Consider the following 21,510-nt stretch of genomic DNA (forward strand, 5'->3'; position numbering starts at 1 on the left):
AAATACATTCTTAGCCAGACAGTTCATAGATGTATCTGTCCAGTCAATTTCCTTCTCCTAACATGGATTTTCTCAAATAGCAAATCAATACCTTGGTGAGATTATGGCCCTAATAAGTCACTTTGTGCACTCTGGGAGACAACTGTGAGGCAAATTCAAAGCATTTTTCTATATTAAGGGAAATAGGGAATTGTAAGAGTCCTTTTTGCTGTGGAACACAGGCATTACATACCTATAGTCCTTTAAGCTCTGCTTTGAGAGATGAACTTCTCCATGCCTGAGGAAAAGTTGAGAGAAGTTAACCTACACATGCATCACCTCTGCTCCATTCCCTTTCCCACTACCACAGGCCAGGCTCTCACCAACTTTTCTGATTATAGCATGCTGTGATGGTTAATTTTATGTGTCAACTTGGCTAGACTATGGCATTCAGTTGTTTGGCTTAGATGTTGCTGTGAAGATATTTCTGTGAATGTGACAGGTATCTACAATCAGTTGACTTTAAGTAAAGGAGATTACTCTTGATAATGTCAGTGGGTCTTGTCCAATCAGTTGAAGGCCTTTAGACCAAGAACTGTGGTTTCCAGAAGAAGAAGAAATTCTGCCTCAAGAATACACCATCTACCCCTCTCGGTTTTCCAGCCTGCTGGCCTGCCTACAGAGTTTGGACTTGCCAGACCCCACAATTAAGTGAGCCAATTACTTAAAATAAATATTTTCTTATATACCTATATATGTACTGTTGGTTCTATTTCTGTGGAGAATGCTAACTAATGTACATGTCAACCCATGGCTCTCCCAGTTTCTACTTCCTCTGCCTTCCAAACAAAGCGACCAACAATTTAATCTTCCAGAAAATACACTTTTCAAATAATTCTTCCATTCAAAAATCTTCATTGTTTCCTCAGTATGATTACCATATGATTACCAGTTACCATATGATTCAGCAATTCCACTCCTGGGTATATACCTTAAAGTACTGAAAGTGGTATTTAAACAAAGACTTATACAAGCAAGTTTGTAGCAGCACTATTGGTATTATTCACAATCAGTACTATTCCACTGATAGTGGGAAGAACCCAGATGTCCATCAGCTGATAAATGGATAAACAAAAGGTGGTATTCCATAAATATTACATGAAATACTATCCAGCCACACAAAGGAGTGAAGTACTGCCACATGCTACAACACGGATGAATTTTGAAAGCATTATGCAAAGTGATTAAAGGTCACATATTGCATGGTTCTGTTTATATGAAATATCCAGCATAGGCATATCCATAGAGAGAGGAAGTAGATTAGTTTCCACAGTCTGGGGGAGAGGGGCATGGGGAATGACTGCTTAAAGGATTCAGGGTTGGTTTCCTTTTGGGGTGTTGAAAATGTCCTAGGATGACATCAAGGAACTAGTTAGGTAGATGTTCAATCACAACATTGGGAATGTACTAAATGTTACTAATGATACATTTTATGCCATGTGTATTTAGGACACTCAAAAAAATCTGCATTAGCTAACCTACCATAAAATCTATACTCCTTATCATTGAATAGAAAGCCCCCACATGCATCTCCAGCCTTGTTTTCTACTTTCTCTTTTGCTTGTTATAGTCCAACAAATCAGGGCTTATTCACCTTTCCTTGAAAGTACCTTGTGTTTCCCACCTCTGTGCTTTTGCTCCCTCTGTTCCTTTGTATCAGTTAGAAATGCAAGTGACATAAAAGCCAACTACAGGGTGGTGCAATGATGACTCAGTGGCAGAATTCTCACCTGCCATACCGGAAACCCAGGTTTGATTCCTGGTGCCTGCCCATGTGAAAAAAACAAAGCTAACTACAGTGATTTAAGCAATAAAAGCATTAAATTATTTAACATAAAAAGAAATCTGGAGATAGGGACTGTTCTGTGCTGTTGAAGAGGCTCAGCCATTCTTTGAAGACTGAAGTCTTACCTATCCTTTTCTCCCAGCTTAGCATGTTGGCTTGTTATGATATGGTTTTAAATATCTGTTATAACTCCAGGCATCATGTCCAAATTCAAGGTAGAAAAAGAGGTTCATTTCACCTGGATGACAGAGTAGGGCTTTGTGGAGGAGGGGGAAGGGTAGTTGTGGCAGACACTCAATGGTGGATTCACCCACCATCCTACCTCCCTTCCCTCTTGCTCATTTTTCTAGGCTTTCTTGGGTTCAGGTATAAGAAATCCCTCTTCCCTGGGTCTGTCTGAATTTGAGGTCTGTGATTTTACTTATTCGTGTTAGGTACACTAGCCTTCATTTCCTTCCCTACCTCCTCTAAGATCTGCAATTCAATGGTGGTGTTGTCCTTGGGTGTTGATTTATGGTGTGTTCTTCATCCACTAAGCCAGGGGTTCTGTGCCTTGGCCTAGGTGACAGCACAGGAAACATATGTCCTTATCAGACTGAAACTTGGCATGAAGGGATCTTATCCTGGAAGTGCTGCCAGTTTTAGTGCTCAGAGACTAGGTAAGTCCCCCCAAAATGCTTTCCTGAGGAGGCCCAGAAAACCCATGACTTACAAGATGATCCTCTCCTACCCTGCAACCTCAAACCAGCCCTTGGCCTGAGTCAGATCAAACGAGGCTCAGTTACTTTAGCCCCATTCTTAGAAATGGTCTTGAACCTCTTACCTCTGTCTTTTGAGCTTTAAATTATTAATATTTGATTCTGTACCCTTTTGTCTTTATTCATGACAGTAGAATTTGGCTTCTCTAATCTGATACAAAAAGCTCCTTAAACATAGTTTTACTTGCCTTTGGCTCTTCCTGCTCTTGTCTGCCTTGGGTAAAGTCTGATTTCAAGTCTGCCCTTAGTGGTCCATGTTGGTCATGTGACTAGGTCCACTTTGGGCTTCTTTGATGGGGGACCTCAGACCCAAGTAGAACTTCAGTCCAATAAAAATGCTCACTAGCTTTTAAAATACGTATTGACTTTGATGTACCATCATTCCGTCCTATACCTGGCTAGACCTATCCATTCTTAGACTTTATTATTAAAACTTAATTGTCATTATACCTTGTCAAATATCCGAATAAAGTCAATGATGTAGATATTCTCAATGTTTCTCAATCTAAATGTTTAGCTCTAAGAGCATTCTGGCATCTGTCTGCATTAAACATACAGACACAATCATTTGGGTAAAGAATGAAGAACTCAGCAAATTCAGGGAAAATTGGCATCTTGTAGAGAGAAATTGTTTCAGGCTGGTGTAGACAGAGCATTAGAATTTCTTGTATTGACTATTATTGAGTCAGTATATTGATTACTATACCAACTCTGATTAAAGACCAAATCAAGCCAAAAGAAATGAAAAAGAGCAGAATTTAATGTTTACCTCTCTGCCCACTTTCTTTCAGGTTTTTGGCTCAGGGGCATGTGTCAACTTGCACAGCCTCACTAATCTGTTCTCAGCTCTAGTCTATTTTAGAAGGTAAAACAATTCACCAGGGGCACATCCATTCCTTATCCCAGCATACCACAGCTACTTAGGTGTAGAAGTTTAACCTTCTTAATATCAAAATCCATTACTGACCCGATTCATTCCTAAACTGAAAAGAGTAGACCTAATAGTTAAATTGATATAAATAGGCTACCTGAGAAATATTTCATCAATACTGTACTGTATCTATTCTATCAAGATGAGCCCTCTGTTAAGCTGACCATTTCCAGAAGTAAGTACATTTGGTCTATAATAGATATATGAGGAATTCTACACATAGCAGTAGTGTTTTGATTTTCAGAGTCCTTATTGCCATTGAGAGGCAGTGAACAGGAAAGGGACATTGGCTTTGGAAGACCTGGACTTAAACCTTGGGTTTGAGGCTTCCCAGCTATGTTACTTCTCTCCTTGGACCTGTTTTTTGATTTGTTTATAGACTAGTCATGCTTCAGGTTGCTGTGAGGATTAAGACAAGGTGTGTAGTTCTTGTCTACAAGCAAGACATAGTGTTAGTGTTAGTTCCCACCTGCCACCCTCATCTCTACCATTTGCAATATTATTCTTCACACCCAGTTCTATTTTTGTTTTCCGTAAGTCAGGAGGTTAAAGCTGGAAGACACAGCACAGAAGAACAGAGTATCTAAATTTAAATAACATTATATTATTATATAGCACGTTTTAATTCTCTCAAAGTATTTCATGAACTTTGCTTCCTTCTACCTCTTCTTTTTCTTTCATTCCATTGCAAGACCAGTTTGATCACCCAGAAAGCACATTCTTTTTACAAAGCATCAACACATTCTATTTCCTTTGAACACAGAATCAAAGGAAAGAAAATAAGCAAACCAAAGAATCCCAGAGTGCAGATTGGGAAGCCCTTGGTTGCATCTGGAATGCTTGGCTCTCTGCCTTTCATTCCAGGTGCCCCAGGCCAGCAGTTTCTCAAAGAAAGTTCACCTTTAGTCTCTTACAGAACAGTGCCCCCTGCCTTCAAGACCTTTACTTTTCTTTCACAGTTCCAAAGTTCATGACTGACTGATTAGCTGATGGGGCTTCCTGTCTGCCTCCACAATCATTTGGTATGTGCCAACCATGTGCTATCCTTGCCATCAGGCAACAGGTAAGAATTGCATTTCCCAATGAATGGACCTAGTGCTAATTATGTCACAAGGATTTTATTAGCCTTAAGCAGAGGGTTGTCTTAAAGTGCTTAAATTTAGACAATGTCAAGATAATCAAATTATTCCAGTAGCATAAGAGTAAATTCTGGATCCCCAAATCTTCAACATTTAAAAAATTTCAGATGAACAGGGGACAAAGTGGCCTTTCTCTCACTCTCACACTTAATCCTCTCCATAGGACGAAGGTGGAGTGACTGATCTAATTGGTGAAATTGGGAGAAAGGGCCAAGGATAGAGACCCTAGCACCTTTTTGGTCAACCAAGCTCAAATGCTACATCAAGCATGACTTCCTCTATGAAACATTCTTTGAAACCTCTGATGTTGGAATTTATTTTATCTCCTTTCACTGTTTAGATTTATAAAGGCCAGCTATCATCTGGGCCCTCCCAGTATCCCAAAATAAAGCTAACTTCGGCTTGCACTTCCAGTTTCAGCAAATTCCAGGGGACGAGAGGGGTTTACGTAGCAGGGTCACTGCAGGCTGTAGGTCCGCAGTCCTTGTATGTGGTCTCTGTCCCACACCATAGCCAAGCAGTTGTAACCACAGCTGCATCTTCATTCACCAGAAAATTCCATTCACACCAATCACATGTGGATTGAATAGCTTTTCCAGAGTGCTTGCCGAGAGAGGGCGTGCCACCTCAGCACACAGCTTTCTGGTACTCCACTGATTTCTCTCCTTTTCCTTTCCTGTCTTTCTTTTGAAGTTCCTGCCCCCCAGCACACAAGTATACCTTCTCTCCTGCAGGGCAGCTCTGGCCCTCATGCCCACCACATCATGCCCCTCACAGACTTACCATTTAACCCTGATACTTACAACGTTACTCTTCCAACCAAAGAGATTTTTCTTTAAGAGAATTGTGTCAGATATTTAAGATGACAACTTTCTTCCCAATACAGCCTCCACTGATCTTGTGGTATATATCCTACAACGGTGGAGTTTGCATTTTCACTGCTGCCTGCTCACAGGGAAATATTCACACAGATTTCTGTTTAGTTACCCCTTGGCCAGGATGCAAATTTCTCTTTGTGGCTCTACCTCCACCCAAGGGGGTCCCTTACCCCAGGTTTCTGACCTGCAGATCAAGGGGACTTCTAGAGGCCCTGGGCAATATTCACAGGAGAACTTGGCAGGGGTTTCCCACTTGGGCACCTCCCTGAAACTGTCTGATGGAAAGGTCTCCTTCCTTCTGTGTGGACTGCTCCTCATCCTTCCAGGTTTCAGACTACCCTGCACTCCTGTTTTCAGTGACAACCATCATTTCTCTCCCCTTTCAGGACTCTGAGGAGAAACTCTTTATCTTTCAGTTAAGTAGAAGTGAACATTTTCTTTGGATCTTTGTTTCTGCCTTAGTGGGGGCTGAGGTACAAGTACAGAGAAGAGCGGAGGGAAATATACACATGGTCACATAACGGCTGCACAGGTTGGGTGTTGCGTGACTCCACGGCCCCTTCCACTTCGACAGTGATGCGATTTCAACCTTATGAAAATGCCTCCTTTGAGCTCTATCTTTTCTCATTCAAGTGTAGAAGTACTGAGGGAATTATGTGCTTTGAGCCAAACAGATTCAATTAGAATCATCCCCAGTTCTGTCCCTACCTCAGTGAATAGTCCTGGACTACTCACTTAATATCTCAGAACCCAAGTCTCCTTATTTAGGAAAGGACAATGATAGCTCCTCCTTTCCAGAGTCGCCATGAGAATGAAATATCAGGCGTTAATCGCCTGGCATGTTTTAGGTGCTCAATAAATGCTATTTTCCCAGATGGGCTGTAGTTCTTGAACAATTGTTTGCAAATCTCACTATTGGCCTGTTTCAAGTAAAAAACATTCAAGGCTACCCAAAGGCTCTGAGGGTTTGTCTTTGGGAGGCTGAAAAGGTTAGAATCATTCTTCTTGGAGCTGGATTGAAGAAAATAACTGATTAATCAAGATATGTGGCCTATTGGGACATCCCATGAAGTTAGCAACATTCCATTGTTGTTTGAATAACAACAGTAATTTTATGAATGCATATTATATGCAAGTTTGGGTGTTTTAAGCACTTTCCATGCATTATTGCATTTGTGAAAATAAACTCTACAAGAATATCATAAAAGGGTAAGATTATAAATTTTCTTTGCATCCTAAGCCCCTTTCTAGCATTGCCTGGCACTTTTGTAGACCTTAGGATCCCCAAATCTGGCCATTTCCATAAGACACTGTCTCTTTTGACCAATTACTTAATTTTGAACAGGAAGAAGGGGAGGCTTTCTCCACAGATGACCTCAGGACATGGATCTGTTGAGCCAGTGGAGTGCTTTTTGATGGTGCCTACTGGGGAGAGCCAATTGTGCGTTTCTCTTCCCAACTCTGTATCAGTGATTTCACACATGTCCTTGAAATCAGCCAAGGTGGGGATATTTGCATCACTGAAATCAGTAAATGCTACAAAGACCACCCTCCTTTCTGAGAGCTGGTTTACCAGTACTCTACTGGTTTGCTCACAGCAACATTATAGCTGTCCCATGTACTTGTGGAGATAAGCTCAATAGTATATTTAATACCTGGAAGAGGTTTGTGTAAAACTTTAAATCTGTAGACCTGGTTTTTATGGAAGAATTTCAGGTTGGCAGATTCTCTCCTTACTAACCTGAAAATTGAGGAGGAGGAAAAAAAACACTTCTTTAAAAACTATAGTGAGAGGTATCCTCTGGGAAGTAGATACATCTTTAGTGTCCTGTAACTGGCATCAGCTTAATATGTATAGGGACATCTTACTTTTATTATAATGCAATGTGTCAGGTCTCAGTATACCCTGGAAATTAAGCAAAAGGATCCCAAACATAATGGAACATGGTGAAGTAAAAGAAAAATAATGTTGGCCTTCTTTGATTTCTTTCAGCATTGTCTTCTAGTTTCTCAAAAGTCCTTTCCTTGATATTTGAATCTTGTAGTTGCTATTGTACATGGAATTGTTTTCTTGATTTCCTTTTCAGGTTGTTCATTGCTACCGTAGAGAAACGCTACTGATTTTTGCATGTTGACCTTGTACTCTGACACTTTGCTGAGTTTGTTTATTGCCTCTAGTAGCTTTGTTGTATATTTTTTTCAGGATTATCTATGTATAAATTCATGCCACTTGCAAATTGTGAAAGTTTTATTTCTTCCTTTCCAATTTGGATGCCTTTATTTCTCTTTCTTTTCTAATTGTTCTGGCTAAAACTTCCAGTACAATGTTGAATAAGAATGGTGATAATGGACACCCTTGTCTAGTTCTGGATATTAGGGAGAAAGCTTTCAGTCTTTCACTCTTGAGTATGATGTTTTCTGTGGCTATGGAAAATAGTTTGACAGTTCCTCAGAGAGTTAAGAATAGCATAACCATAGGACCTGGCAATCCCACTTATAGGACTATATCCCAAAAAACTGAGAGCAGAGACTCAAATATTTGCAGACCTGTGTTCATAACAGCATTGTTCACAGTTGCCAAAAGATGGAAGCTACTCAAGTGTCCATCAACAGATGAATGGATGAACAAAATGTGGTGTAGACATACTATACCTGTTTATTCAGCCGTTAAAAAAATGAAATTTTGATACATGCTACTACATAGATGAACCTTGAAAATACTATGTTGAGCAAAATATGCAGATACAAAAGGGCAAATATTGTATAATATCACCTTCATGAAACAATTAGAACATATAAATTTATAGTGTTAGAAACCAGAATAGAGGTTACCAGGATCCAGGGAGGAGGTAAGGCATGGGGAGTTAATGCCTGTTTGGTACACTGTGTCTCTTTGGAGTGATGAAACAGTTTTGGTAATGGATGGTGGTGATGGTAGCACAATATTATGGATGTAATTAACACCACTGAATTGTACATATAAGTGTGGTCAAAATGGGAAATTTTAGGTTGTATATATGCCCCCAGAGTAAAAATTAAAAAAAAAAACATAGAACTGTACAACACAGACAATGAACGCTAATACAGAACTATGGCTATAACTCATAGCCTAATTATAAAAAGTACTGTTTCATAAATTGTAACAAAGGTACTGCACACATGCAAAGTGCTAAAAATAGGGAAAATAGTGTGTGTGAAGGGGATCTGGGAAACGCGTGCTTTCTGCATGATTTTTCTGTAAACCTACAATATTTTTATCTAATTGAAAAATATTGGCAAATCCTGAACTTCACTGTTTCTACACAAGATGGCACTCTTTTCTTAGGGGAAGGCACACAGAGCCCATGGAAGAGCAGCTAAAGGGTTGGATTCTTTGCGTGTTGTCCTTTATTACATTAGTGCAATTGATTTGAGTTGAGCAATATTAAGGTCAGAATCACTGGCCCGCTGCCTTACAAATGTATTTCTGTGATCATATGCGTCAGCATTCATTATTTCCACTCTTGGGATGGACCAGGGGAAATAAAAAACAAGTCAAACTGTGAGTTCTATTCTTGGCAAATCTTATGTTCACAAAGGAAGGATAGAAACTTGTAATAGATTTCCTATCACTGATAAGTGACCAAAAGGTTTCTCTGTCTCCACACAGAAGGCAGAGGAGGGTGTCAGAGATGCCCCCTAGTCACCTTACTTGAATTCATGTTCTTCCCCCTCTCCTCTCTTCTCTGATGGTCCCTTTTCCTACCCATCTCATGCCACCCATTTGCAGCCACAATTAAATCATACCGTAAATTGCAGGGATTATAGGGAACAAACGCTGTTCAGATGAGGTAAATTACATAGGCCTGTGTCACTTTTCCAGCGTGGAATAGATTTAGGCACTGAGCAATCCACTTCAGGTACCCTCTGTCATCACTTCTTCCTCATTAACTTGTGGAACTTGGAATTATCATTATCCTTGGCAGTCCATCAGTCCTGAACACTCCTGGCCGAGGCCAAACTATTTCCTTTGGTCCCCTTGGTCACAGGTACCAGCTCTCATCCTCTGACCTAGGATGGAACAGGGGTCCTGGAGGCCAGATGCCCCATCAGTCTGAATAGTGATCTCTTCAGGCATCACATCACTGGGCCTTCTGCTGGTTATGGCTTCTCTGTCTCTTCCTCTGTTTCTCTGAGCTTTGCCCTCCTGCACTGGCAGTCCTCCCAAGAATCCATTCCCATCCTCTTGGCTCCCAGTTTCCTCATATGCTAAGTTCCCCCTAGCTATTGGACATATCTTGTGCTGTTTTTTTCTCCAGTCCCTTCACTCTGGGTCAGCTCACCCTAGGTTGTTCCTCTGACTCTACTCAGCCTTCCTGAGAAACTAAGGGCCCTTTTATGATTCTGCTCTTGGAACACCCATTCAGCTGGAATTGTTCTTGGGAAGTAGAACATTCTAGGCTTCAAGAAATAGCCCTCCAATCTCTTTGTCAAATTTTGAGGAGGCTGCAGCCATTCCATGCTTATTGGATTATTCTATATAATAATATAATAGAGTCTTGTCCCATTTTCAAGCGTAACAGGCTGTATTATCGCCCTATATTTTATCATTCTCAGTCATTGCTAATGACACAGGTAGGTCAGGATCATGTCTTCTGTCTCCAGCTGGTCATAGCCAAGTCCTTTTCTCCCAACTTACATCTCACCATGGTAATTTGAACAGAACAACTACATAAGAACAGCTATATGCCTAGATTCCTATCTACTCCATCTCTTTTTACATTTAAAGAATGCCAGTGGCTGGAGAGGCATATGAGGTCAAGGGAAATTTTATTTAAGGCGAACAGATCATATCTGAATTTGAAGGAAGTGATCCAGTTTGGAGGAAAAATAAAGTTGTGATTACCTACAGTGAGGAGTAAAATAGCCAGGGGATTCAGCTGCCCATTGCCTAAGTATTTATCACTCACAGGCTTGGAGAAGGTAGAAATAAGCCATGGAGTCAGTTTGAGGCTGCTCCATCTTCTAACATTAAAGGCTTATCTCTCCTGGTGACCAATTTTATTACTTCCTTCCAAACACTACCATGGAGAATTCCTTTCTTCATTCTGGCCTCAATCCAAAGTCTTGATTGTTCTTAGAATCTAATCTCCACCTTCTCTCTTTTAGGCACTGTGACAGATTGGTATCATTCATGGCCTCTATCAATGTCCTCTCTGTATCTGTGCCTTTTGCCCTGAAACTCTGTAGTCCCTAGCCACTCTGACTTTTGGCTTGGACATGTGACTTGCTGTGCTCAATTAGACAGGAACAAACTTGTTGCAAGCAGAGACATGCAAAAGGATTGTTTTCTTTCCTCTTTCTCTTCAACCCCAGCCACCTCTGTGAGAACAAGCCTGGATGAGCTTGTTGGAGGATGAGAGATCATATGGAGCATTGCTGAGTCATAGCAGCTGAGGATACCCTAGACCAGCCAGCCCCCAGCTGACCTGTCAGTCAAAAAGTTGAGCCCTGCTGAGCCCAGATCAGATAAGTAGAATCCATTGGCTCATGAGCAAAAGTAATATTTATTGTACTCCACTGAAGTTCAGTGGTTGTTTGTTATGCTGCAATATTGTGGCAATAGATAACTGGCACTGACATTGAATGTGACTACAAATCAAAGGAACCACTGAGATTCTGGGGGTGATTAGTCTTGCTTCTTCCTTCATCACTTTCTCTCTTTCTAGGTTGGTGGGAGTAGACTGGGAATGTGCTGAGGGATTCCCTGGTGATCCATTTTAACAAAAATGAGGCCAGAAGATTATGGTTCAAATGTGTATGGGAATGAAATCTATCTGAATATGGGAAGGAACTTTTGTAATCCTTACCTGGGTTCCATTATTGATACCTCCTGGTAACTAAACTTTATTTAGTTACATAGTTAAGGAAGTGAGCATCTATTTCATGTGAGACATACTAGTAGACTTTGGGTTTATTACAGTGTGACACAGCACCTGCCCTTATAGAGCTAAAGTCTAATGATCAGGTCCTTATCAACTGCCTTATTGTGATAACTCCTTAACTTGTTTACAGTCTTATCATCCATCCTGCCCACACTACCAAATTTGTCTGTCCCCAGTATTCATTTGCAAATTCTTCTCTACTTGTAAACATTCAGTGGTTCCCCATGGTCTTTTGGGTGAAGCTTAAATTCAGACTGGTATTTTAGTTGCCCTATAATCTTCCCATCTTAGTTATCCAGTCCCATGTCCCATTATTTCCTTCTGCTATATTGTCCTCATACATTCTGGCCCATATCAGGCTCTGCACCTTTCCTATGCTGGTCCCCGGCCTCTATTTCCCACCCCACCTGTCTCCACCCACATCTCCATTATGCCTATGCAGAGCTATGCATCCTTCAAGTTTCAACTCAGCCCTAATCTTGTCCTTGAAACCTCCCTAGTTACTCTAGAAAATGTTGATGTCTGCCTGTTTTGAAAGTCTAATATTTGTAATTGGCAGTGAATTTCACAGTCTTCCCTTTCCTCAAAGGTCAGTCTTCATTGGGTGATGGCCGTTGGTGGAGAATTTAGATGAGTGCTCTTTAGTATCGTCAATTCAAAGCCTCTCTTGTACTTAGGGGAGCAGCTGTTAAGGGATATGTTTTCTCATTCTCATTCTGTAAGCCCAAAGGGGAATAAGGAAAGAAAGCCAACCCTTTTCTGTGTAATCAGGTGGTTTTCCAACCTCGTGGATGAAGATGGCGCCTTGGACTTATGAGACAAATAGGAGTTGTATGTAGGATACTGCTGCTGAGAAGTAATATGTGTCCTGTGTATGGGGGTGTGTTTTAACAGATCCAACAGTTAACGGAACAGATGTACTATTACTCATTAAGGTAAGAGATCACAAAGCCAATCTGACAGAAAGGATCCATTTTGAACCTACTGAGAAACTAGAAATTCCAAAGCTGTTCTTGTTGGATGGCTCTGTGGGATTTGGGGTTTTATGGCCATCACTGATAATTAGGAGAATTCCTAGGGTCCTCCTCCAGACTGAGTGGTTTAGACTTGGGAAATATACTAATGGGGAGAAGTGAGAGGTAGTAGGCTTTGAGGTCATTTTCTGTGGACAGAGGTTCTGTTTTCCCGAAAGGTAACTGGAGATTCCAGCTTGAGAGGTTTGATGAAATGAGTTGCTTTAAGGAGACTTGTAATTCCAGGTCAGGGAAGCCAGGTTAGGAACTGAGGGTGCACCAATGAGGGCACTTATGTGGAGTATTAAGTTTTGGATGCTGACCCTTTGGAGTCTGGAAAGGTCCTATTTAGTGGTCAGCTTTATCCCTTCTCCTCCCACACTGAACTTACCCTTTAAATTGACCTAATTCTTGTGAGTGTAGTCTGGTGTGGTGAGATAGGGGCTCTGGAAGTTCAGCATGGAGGGCTATGCCAGGTTGTGATATCTTTACAATAATTTTTTTCAATTTTGTTTTAGTGAAAATCTAAAAAAAGATATTCTGGGTCTTTTGAATAACAATTCTTTAACCAAAATTTCCATACTATTTTAGAGCTTGCCTTTATACTTTTGTGCCCAATCCTATTTGCACTGAGTGAAAGCCAAATGAATCTCAGTAACTGTCTGAATGAAACTTGGAGCTTCAAAATAAGGAAGCGAGGTGGGAGAACTGAGTCACTGTGTAGCTAACAGTGGTGCAGACATGCCGAAGGCAAAAGAACCTGCACCATTGCCATTTCCTAAGCAAGCAGCTTTATTGTGTGTTTCAACTGTACCTTGCAACTTGCAGTTCATTTAAAGTAAGTATAGTGGTAAATTTACAATGAACACTCTTTCGCCTCCTAATATGGGCACTAATAAGATTAAATTTAATGCAGACTCAAGAACTTCACAATAGTAATCTTATCTTCAGTTGAACTAGACAACTTTACAATGCTATCAGATGACACATCATTGAAATAGGCATTTGAGAATTCCATGCTGGCAGAGTTTGGTTAAGTATGAGGTCTAATTGTTCTGAACTAGCAGACAAAACCTTAAACCATTAATATACTTTTGAATGGCACTCTTAAACAAACAGACCTTCTCTGAATTAATATTTTGAAAGTCAAGCTACAATGCGCATTAAATAAAGAAACAGACCTGAGGCTGTCACTTTCTATTATTAAACTCAACACTGCTAATTTGGTTTCAACCAAACAGTATCAATAAATTGATGTTTTTAATTTGAATGTTATTGCTTTATTCAGGATTTTTTTTATATGTATTAATAATTTGCTTGGGTATTTAGCTCTAAGTTAAGAAATTTATACCAATTTTGGATGTGAATACATATTTAACATTATAAATTTTTAAGTCAAACTGGGAGGTCCCTAATTTTTTTTCCTTCAATGACCCTATTTATTACTCTAGTTTGAGAAAAAATGTTGTTGGGAAGAAAGACCAAGGGTTACATACATAGTATTGGTATCATAAATTTGGCTCATCCTCTTCTCCTATTGGCATTATGCATGATAAACTTGGCTTCTAACTATTTATTATGTTTCTTTAATATATACCCTAGTATCTGCCACAACACTGGGCACATAATAGCTGCTCAATAAATACTGATTGAATGGGAGTGGTTTGGGTTCTGAGTAGAGTGAAATGGATTGAAAATGGATTATGAAGTGAAATTCAGTCCTATCCTGAAAAATTATCTAGCTAGCCTATAAATTCTGATAGTAATAAGGGACCTTGCATCGCCCACGGTGCTTAACATAGGTGAAGGCTCAGCCAAGGTTTATAAAGTAAAGGTCTTGCCTTCAGTATAAGGAAGATAAAAGGACGTAACATGGTTCAGTGGTAGAATGCTCACCTGCCATGTGGGAGGCCCGGGTTCGATTCCTGGCCCATGTATCCCCACCAAAAAAAAAGTTAATAAAAAAGGAAGTAACAACCCCTGAAGAGTCCTGGTCATCACCAAACATGTCCATCCAGGGATTCCATTGCTGCTGTATACCCCCAGTGCATACCATAGACCTACACTTGTAGTCCATACACATATTCACACACTTGCACACACACATCCAGACACACACACACACTCTCTCTCAAACCATACACTCACACATACTCATACACGCCCACTCTCTTTCACACACGCCCACCCATACACTCACACACAAACTCATACAGATGCACTCAAACACACAAATACCCCTACTCTTTTTCTCTCACACACACATATACACTCACTTTCTTTTTTGCAGGAAAGTGTGATGCTTCAAAGTAGAGCACTGCATTTGACGGGGTAGACATTTGAAGCCTTATCCCCAGAAAGCCTTTCCTGTATCTGGAAATCTGACCTGAATAGCTCAAAGGGAGTAATCTAATCCTGGTCACATTTTCAGGGAGTTCTCAGGTATCAGGAGCCTTCTTGATACTTACCCAGGGCTGAATTTCCCCATGGGCCAGCCCAGGCTAGTCAACCATTTCAGAACAATGAACACAGCTCTTGCCAGTGTGGACTTAACTATAATCTAACTTTCTGGGTCAACTTGGCCCTGATAGAGATCTACTATAGCACTGTTAGTTAAAGGACAATGAGCCATGGCTGACATGCCCGTAAGGAGGCCAAGACGTAAACCTGGTGCCAATTCTAAGAATACATTAGCAGAGCAGAAGGAGAACCCAGTTTCTCTCCACCTGCTGGAACTGCAGGAGTTGGAGTCCAGATTAGGGGTAGGGCAAAATTCTTTATGGGTGGGATGTAGGAGTCTGAAGTTTGAACAATCCCCATGGGATTATGGGGTGTACTGAAGTTGGAGACCTACTGAGTTTATTGAGGTTGTCTCTGTTGGCCCATTTCATAGCACTGCAGTTCAGAATTTTTCCCTTCCCTTAGTGCAGGGCCACCCCATGATGGCCCTGGGAATTGAGCTTTGGCCACTAGCTTCCTGCCACCCTCAACCTGCTTGTAGCTGTTCTCTGTCTGCTTCTGAAGACAGGTAGGCCATCAAGACGTGAGCAAATGGCCGTTCTGACATTTTTATCTCATTCTCCTGATTTGAAATGTCGTGATCACAACCAAAAGACATTCCCTTTCCTCCCAGCCTCCTCCCTGCCTCTGCAGCTGGCTGCTGCATTTCCCTTTTCTTTGTGTAGCAGTCACACTCCTGTCATGGAGAAAGAAAAGAGCTAAAGTGACTGTGATGTGATATCTCTTGTCTGTGTTATGAACTGTCTCATCTAGATCAAGGGTACTATTACCAATATTAGCAGGCTGAGGGCTAAGTGCCAAGGATGACTCCCTTCTCTAGCATAGGCTCAGGAATAGAGATGAAAAAAAAGCTATATAAGAATTCTTTCCGTCCTTTCCTCTTTTCTTCCTGTCTCTGCCTTCCAGTCCTTCCCTACCCCTCATATTATTGCATTCTGGAATCTAGAAAATGTGTATGACTAAATTGTGATGATCAGGGGCACAAATAGCTTTATCTTTCCAGCATACCCTTATGATTGTCTTATGCCTTTAACAGCCGAATCCCCCTGTCTTGTCCCTTAAAACTGGTATAGGAATTTGACTCTACCATGTTCTTTATTTAGTGTACTCATCACTCCATAAATAATAATTATTTTCCTGAAGGGCAAATAAAGTCATTCCAGAAAAAAACTAAACTTATAATGAGGAAGATAGGATGACAGCCAGGTAAAGCTCTCCTCTTTTGGGCCTAGACAGCTAGATAATTTCTTAATTTTATCACAAGGGGATGTCCCGTCTCTCTGTTTTGTTCTAATTGGGCCTACTAGACAGGTCGGTTCTAATGTTCTTCCAAAAAATTGAGTACTTACTGCATGTGTTACTCTACCAGTGGTTTCTATGGTATGCTAGAATCACCTGAGATGCTCTTGAAAAAAAAAGTTCTTACCCTTTTAGCTTCTTGAACTCAATAGTTTGGCATCCATATTTTTCACTGTGATATGTAGTTTGGGAATCACAGCCCTACAACATGTTAAATGATGTGGGGATACAAAAGAGTTATGACACCATCGTTGTGTGTGAGCATTTACTGTCTAGGTAGGGATGGAATTATACACTTTGTAAAATTATATTCTATTACGTTAAGCATATTATAGACCCTATGTTGGAAATAAGAGGAAAGAGGATGGAGAGAATAAGTCTTTACACAGTGTTTGTTTGTGGGTTTAGAGGTACATTTCTTTTATTTTTCAGAGGCCATTAAAAATCAATCATTTTGTCAAGGATTGGTGTTTGAGTTTGCCAGGCTGCTATGACAGTATCACACAATGGGTTATGGCTTAATAACAGGAATTTATTGGCTTGTGGTTTTGAGGTTGGAAGTCCAAATCAAGGTGTTGGCAAGACCAAGCTTCTTCTAGGGGTTGGCAGTGTTCTGATGCTGCCTTACCCCAATCTTTGGGGTTCTTTGACTTGTATAATCTACCTTCTGTCACGTGGTGATGTCCTGTCCTTTCTCTTCTGTGACTTTCTGGCTTACAAGACTTCCAGTAATCCAGGTTAAGACCTACCCTCAGACAGTTGGGATACACCTTAACTCAAAATTACACCTTCAATAGTTCCTATGTTCCGTGGGTTCTCACCCACAGGAGTGCTAGCTAAGATTAAGAATATATCTAAATTGGAGTACATAATTCAATGTGCCTGAGGTGCCAGGCTCCGAGGTTCATTGAGCTGGAAGAAACTTAAGGGAACCCAAACTCCTCAGTTTGCAGTAGAAGGCATTGGGTTCCAGAAGGATGGAGTGACCTGCAAGAGGTCACACAGCAAACTCCTGGCAGGGCTGGATGAGTATCTTGGTCTTGTGCTAGATTCAACAACTGCCAATTAGGGAGACAATTTCAACAAGCCACAAAAGAGCTTCGTTTCTAGAATTGAGCAAAGCAGAGAGCCTTTTCACAGAACTTTCTGAAAACCTCACCAGCTCTGTTCATCCAAGTTCCATGGGACTCCAGTGCTTTGGGCTTCATTTCTATCTACCTCTTACGGCTGTCAAGCAGAGGAAAGCCACACGAAAGGCTGTTGGATTTGGACAATTATAGCCAGATTTGCCACTTTAGATGATTGCTAAATACATCTCACATGGGGGTTCTGAGGGCCATCTCAAAGGTATTGGGGTCCAGAGCCTATCACACCATAAGGCTCTCTCCCTCTGACCTGTACTGGACTTGCTCTGGAAAAATCTAATTAAAATAAACATACAGGGGCATCTATTACCATTGAAACAGAAAGATTCAACATTTGTACCCAGATATTGTCAGAACCATGGTGGGGTGGGAATAGGGGAGGAAAAGAGAAGACAGAAGAAAAAGCTGCCTTACAGTGGTGAAGAGGATGGGAGTGGAGAGTATGGAAAGGAACAAGCACTAGTATTTATTATTATCACTATTAGAGAGGTTGTAAGCTTACAGAAAAATCATGCAAAGAATACAGAGTTCCCATATACCACCCTATTATTAACACCTTGAATTAAAGTACTATTGTTTTTGAAAACCAAAATTATTGCCTCCCTTTGTATTTGGTGATAGGGGAGAGGATATTAGGATATGGGATTTCCTTTTAATCTTTTCTCTGTGCAGGCTGCGGGTTCTCTTCCTCACCCCCTACCTGCCACTGTCTGTCTTGAGTCTTGGGACCTAGACCCAATACCCCAAGTTGACATGCTCGGGGGGGGGGGGGGGGGGCTCTGCTGACTCTTGTATTTTCTGTTGACTTAGTGTCTTGGTTTGCCAGGCTGCTATGAAAAACATTTCAACCACAAGAATTTATTGGCTCATGTGTTTAGAGGCCGGAAAGCCACAAATCAAGGTATTGGGCAGGACATTCTTTCTCCTGGGTCAGCCGCGCTTGGCGATGGCAGCCCTCCATCACATGACCGTGTTCCTGGTCTCCTTCTGCGTCTGCTTGTCTGGTTTCTTCCTGCGGCTCCTGCAGTCTGTGTAAGACTTCCAGCAATACGGGTCACCTTGACTGGGAAGACATTGTCAAAGAAAATAGAACCCTATTTATAGATGGGTTCACACCCACAGGAACATGGATAAAGATTACGAACATGTCCTTTGTTGGGGCACATGGCTTCATCTGCCACACTCATGAGCTTTGCATTTCTTATGGCAATAGCATTGAACATTGTAATTAGCATCTCATCAGGTTCCAGGGATATTGGGTCTGGTCCGGCACAGGTCTAGCTTTAAAAATCAAGAACACAGACACAAATTAAGGACAGAGAAAGTAAATGGACACCTCCATTAAGTAATGAAATGATTCTTTCAACTCTTTGTTTTAGAATATATGCAGAGGCCTAATATTTTTAAGAAAAGGCTTTTTGCCAATTATGTCTCCTCTCCTCTCTATGATGGGCTTCATGTTGTGGACTTGTGAGAGGACTGTGGGGGCTTACTTAAATCTGCCCCATCAAACCCAAAACTTTCCCACCTAGAGACACTGGAAGTCCATTCCCAAATTCAACCATCCTCTTCTTGGTCAGGAAATTCTTAAGAACTCCTAATCCAGGAGCCCAGCAGACCCAACATTTATCCAGCCTTTCTCTAGGTCTACTTTGATCTCATGGGCTGAGTCACTGGGTTACTGCCTTGTGCCAGGGATCTTGCATCCATCTGATGCTCATTCCAGGAGCTGGTTTCCTATCTAGTTGGCCTAGTCCAGAATATCTGCCTGGTTTGCTTCTCTGCTACTCCTTCTCTCTCAAACTGGGATTCCAAAGTGATCTTGCTAGTTTTTCTCAGGGTCCTGTGTCCTGTCCCTGAATCCAAACCCTATGGTTAGGACTCTTGGTTTGTTATATCTTGTTGATAATCTACTTTCTCTATCATGGATCGGGGCAACTGTTTTATTACTAGCCCTCATAGTGGACTGAATCATAGCCACCCAAAGATGTCCACATCCAGTCCCTGGTCCCTCTAGATAGGTTGGATTACATGACAAAAGGGACTTTGTAGATGCAATTTAGATTACATACCATAGGGATTACAGGGAGATTACCCTGGATTATCCAGATGAGTCCAAATTTGTCACATGTGTAAAAGCAGAAAATTTTCTCTGGCAGGGAGAGAGGGAGCCAGAAGAGGTGTGGCGAAGGGGAAGTCAGGAAAGCCAAATGTGGAAAGGATGTGATGTGCTGTTGCTGGTTCTGAGATTTAGGGGACCATGTGTGAGGACTCAAGAAAGGCCTCTAAAGGACAAGGATACCCCATCTGACAGCCAGCAAGGAAATGAGGACTTCAGTCCTATATTCTCAATGAACTAAATTCAGCCAACACCTGAATGAACTTGAAATTGGATTCTTTTTCAGAATCTCCAGTAAGGAAGGCTGGTTTTATTCTAGTGAGACCTGTACCCAGACTTCTAAGCTACAGAAACTAAGAGATAATAAATGCGTGTTGTTTTAAGCCATTAAGGGTGGTGTGGCAATTTCTTGTAACAGTAATAGGAAACTATTGCTGCACCTCATTGTGATAGTTAAAAAACATGAATTTCATTACCAAGAGAAAAAATGTATACACAATAATGATGGCAAATCTTGCTTTCGCAGCTGCAATTACCACCACTACCAAAATTATGGTGCCTATTACTCCTGATTTTCTGGTTTTATTTTGGATAAGAAATGTTTCTGCATTTCTTCCAGTGCCTCACATTCTTCCTCCCCAGTAAAGTCCCATTGTTGCTAAACATGCACAAGGATTACATGGGATTGAGCAGCATATAATAACCACCTTTTAGTGACTAGTCACATAGTCCAGTAATTTTAGAAATATCTTTTCATTGTATAAGCAATAACATAGGAGTAAATTATTATTGCCACCACTTTATAAACAAGAATATGGACACTAAAGCTCAGAGAGGTTAAGGGACTTGCTCAAGGTTGCATGTCTGTTAAGTGACTGCAACCCAAGGTTCTCTGGTGTCAAAGCCTATGCTCATAACCACTGGATATGCTTCCTCCCAGGTTAAGGATTTTTGTGTGTGTGCCTTGAATTTACCCTTACTCATCATTTTCCTTTTGGAATGTGGAGTGTAATGATTTTAAAAGATGGCCAGGAATTTTTTGATCCTCCTTCCTTCAAGAGGTAGAGCTTAATTCCTCTTTTTGACTGTGGCTTGGCTAAGTGTATGCTTCTAAAGAATATAAGGTGCAAGTGATAGTATATGATTCTGGGACTAGGCAACCAAAGGTATTGGAACTTTTCCTTGCTTCCTTTTCCTTGGACCTCTCAGTCTGGTGAACACAAGATATCAGGTGGTGAGCACGCCTACGGAGAGAGGCATGTGGCAAGTAACCGAAGCCTCCAGCCAACAGCCAGTGAGAAACTGAGGCCTGTGAATAACCATGTAAGCTAACTTGGAAGGGGATTCTCTACCCCCAGAAGGGAATCCTCTACCCCCTCCCAGCCAACAGTCTGCCCACACTCTCATGAAAGACCCTGAGCCAGAACCACACAGTGAGGTTGCTCCTGGATTTCAGATGCAGAGAAACTGTGACATAATTAATGCTTGCTTTTTTAAGTTGTTAAACTTTGGGGTAATTTGTTATGCAGCAATAGATAACTAATACAGGAGGTAGTCACTGTCACCACTTTGTTATGGGCCCTCAGAATGAGACTCAACCTTGGAGTCACAGGATATCAGAATTGAAAGGAACTTTGGAGACCAAGTAGTTCAAGGCCCACCTTTACAATCTACAGTAAAATCTACGTATGAATGTTTATGTCACAAGACCTTTGTGGGATTAAATGAAGAGCCACAAGCATTATGTCCAGTGTGTTGGATTAAGTGTTCAATAAAATCTAGCCTAACTCTTCTGGATGAGAAACTGAGGGCCAAGAGGGGCAGTAACCTGCCCAAGACCCTACAGCTGAATACTAAAAACAATTTTCTAGAGTGTTAAGCCCAGTGCTTTCCTCTACTCCTTCTCTCATTCCTTTTGCCAGTCTTTTTAATTGTCCACCCAATGGAGTAAAGGCACCC

The 21,510-nt window shown here is 41.1% G+C and overlaps 1 long non-coding RNA gene across 1 annotated transcript in view; it reads left to right on the plus strand.

Moving 5' to 3' along the window:
• LOC143668299 (uncharacterized) overlaps positions 1-21,510 on the plus strand; it is a 170,968-nt gene that overhangs the window by 43,511 nt on the left and 105,947 nt on the right. Inside the window, exon 2 of the long non-coding RNA XR_013168378.1 lies at positions 4,474-4,577. This is a non-coding gene — a long non-coding RNA (uncharacterized LOC143668299). The remainder of the gene's footprint in view (positions 1-4,473; positions 4,578-21,510) is intronic.

This window comes from Tamandua tetradactyla, chromosome 1 (genome assembly GCF_023851605.1).
Source record: "Tamandua tetradactyla isolate mTamTet1 chromosome 1, mTamTet1.pri, whole genome shotgun sequence".
Taxonomy (NCBI): domain Eukaryota; kingdom Metazoa; phylum Chordata; class Mammalia; order Pilosa; family Myrmecophagidae; genus Tamandua; species Tamandua tetradactyla.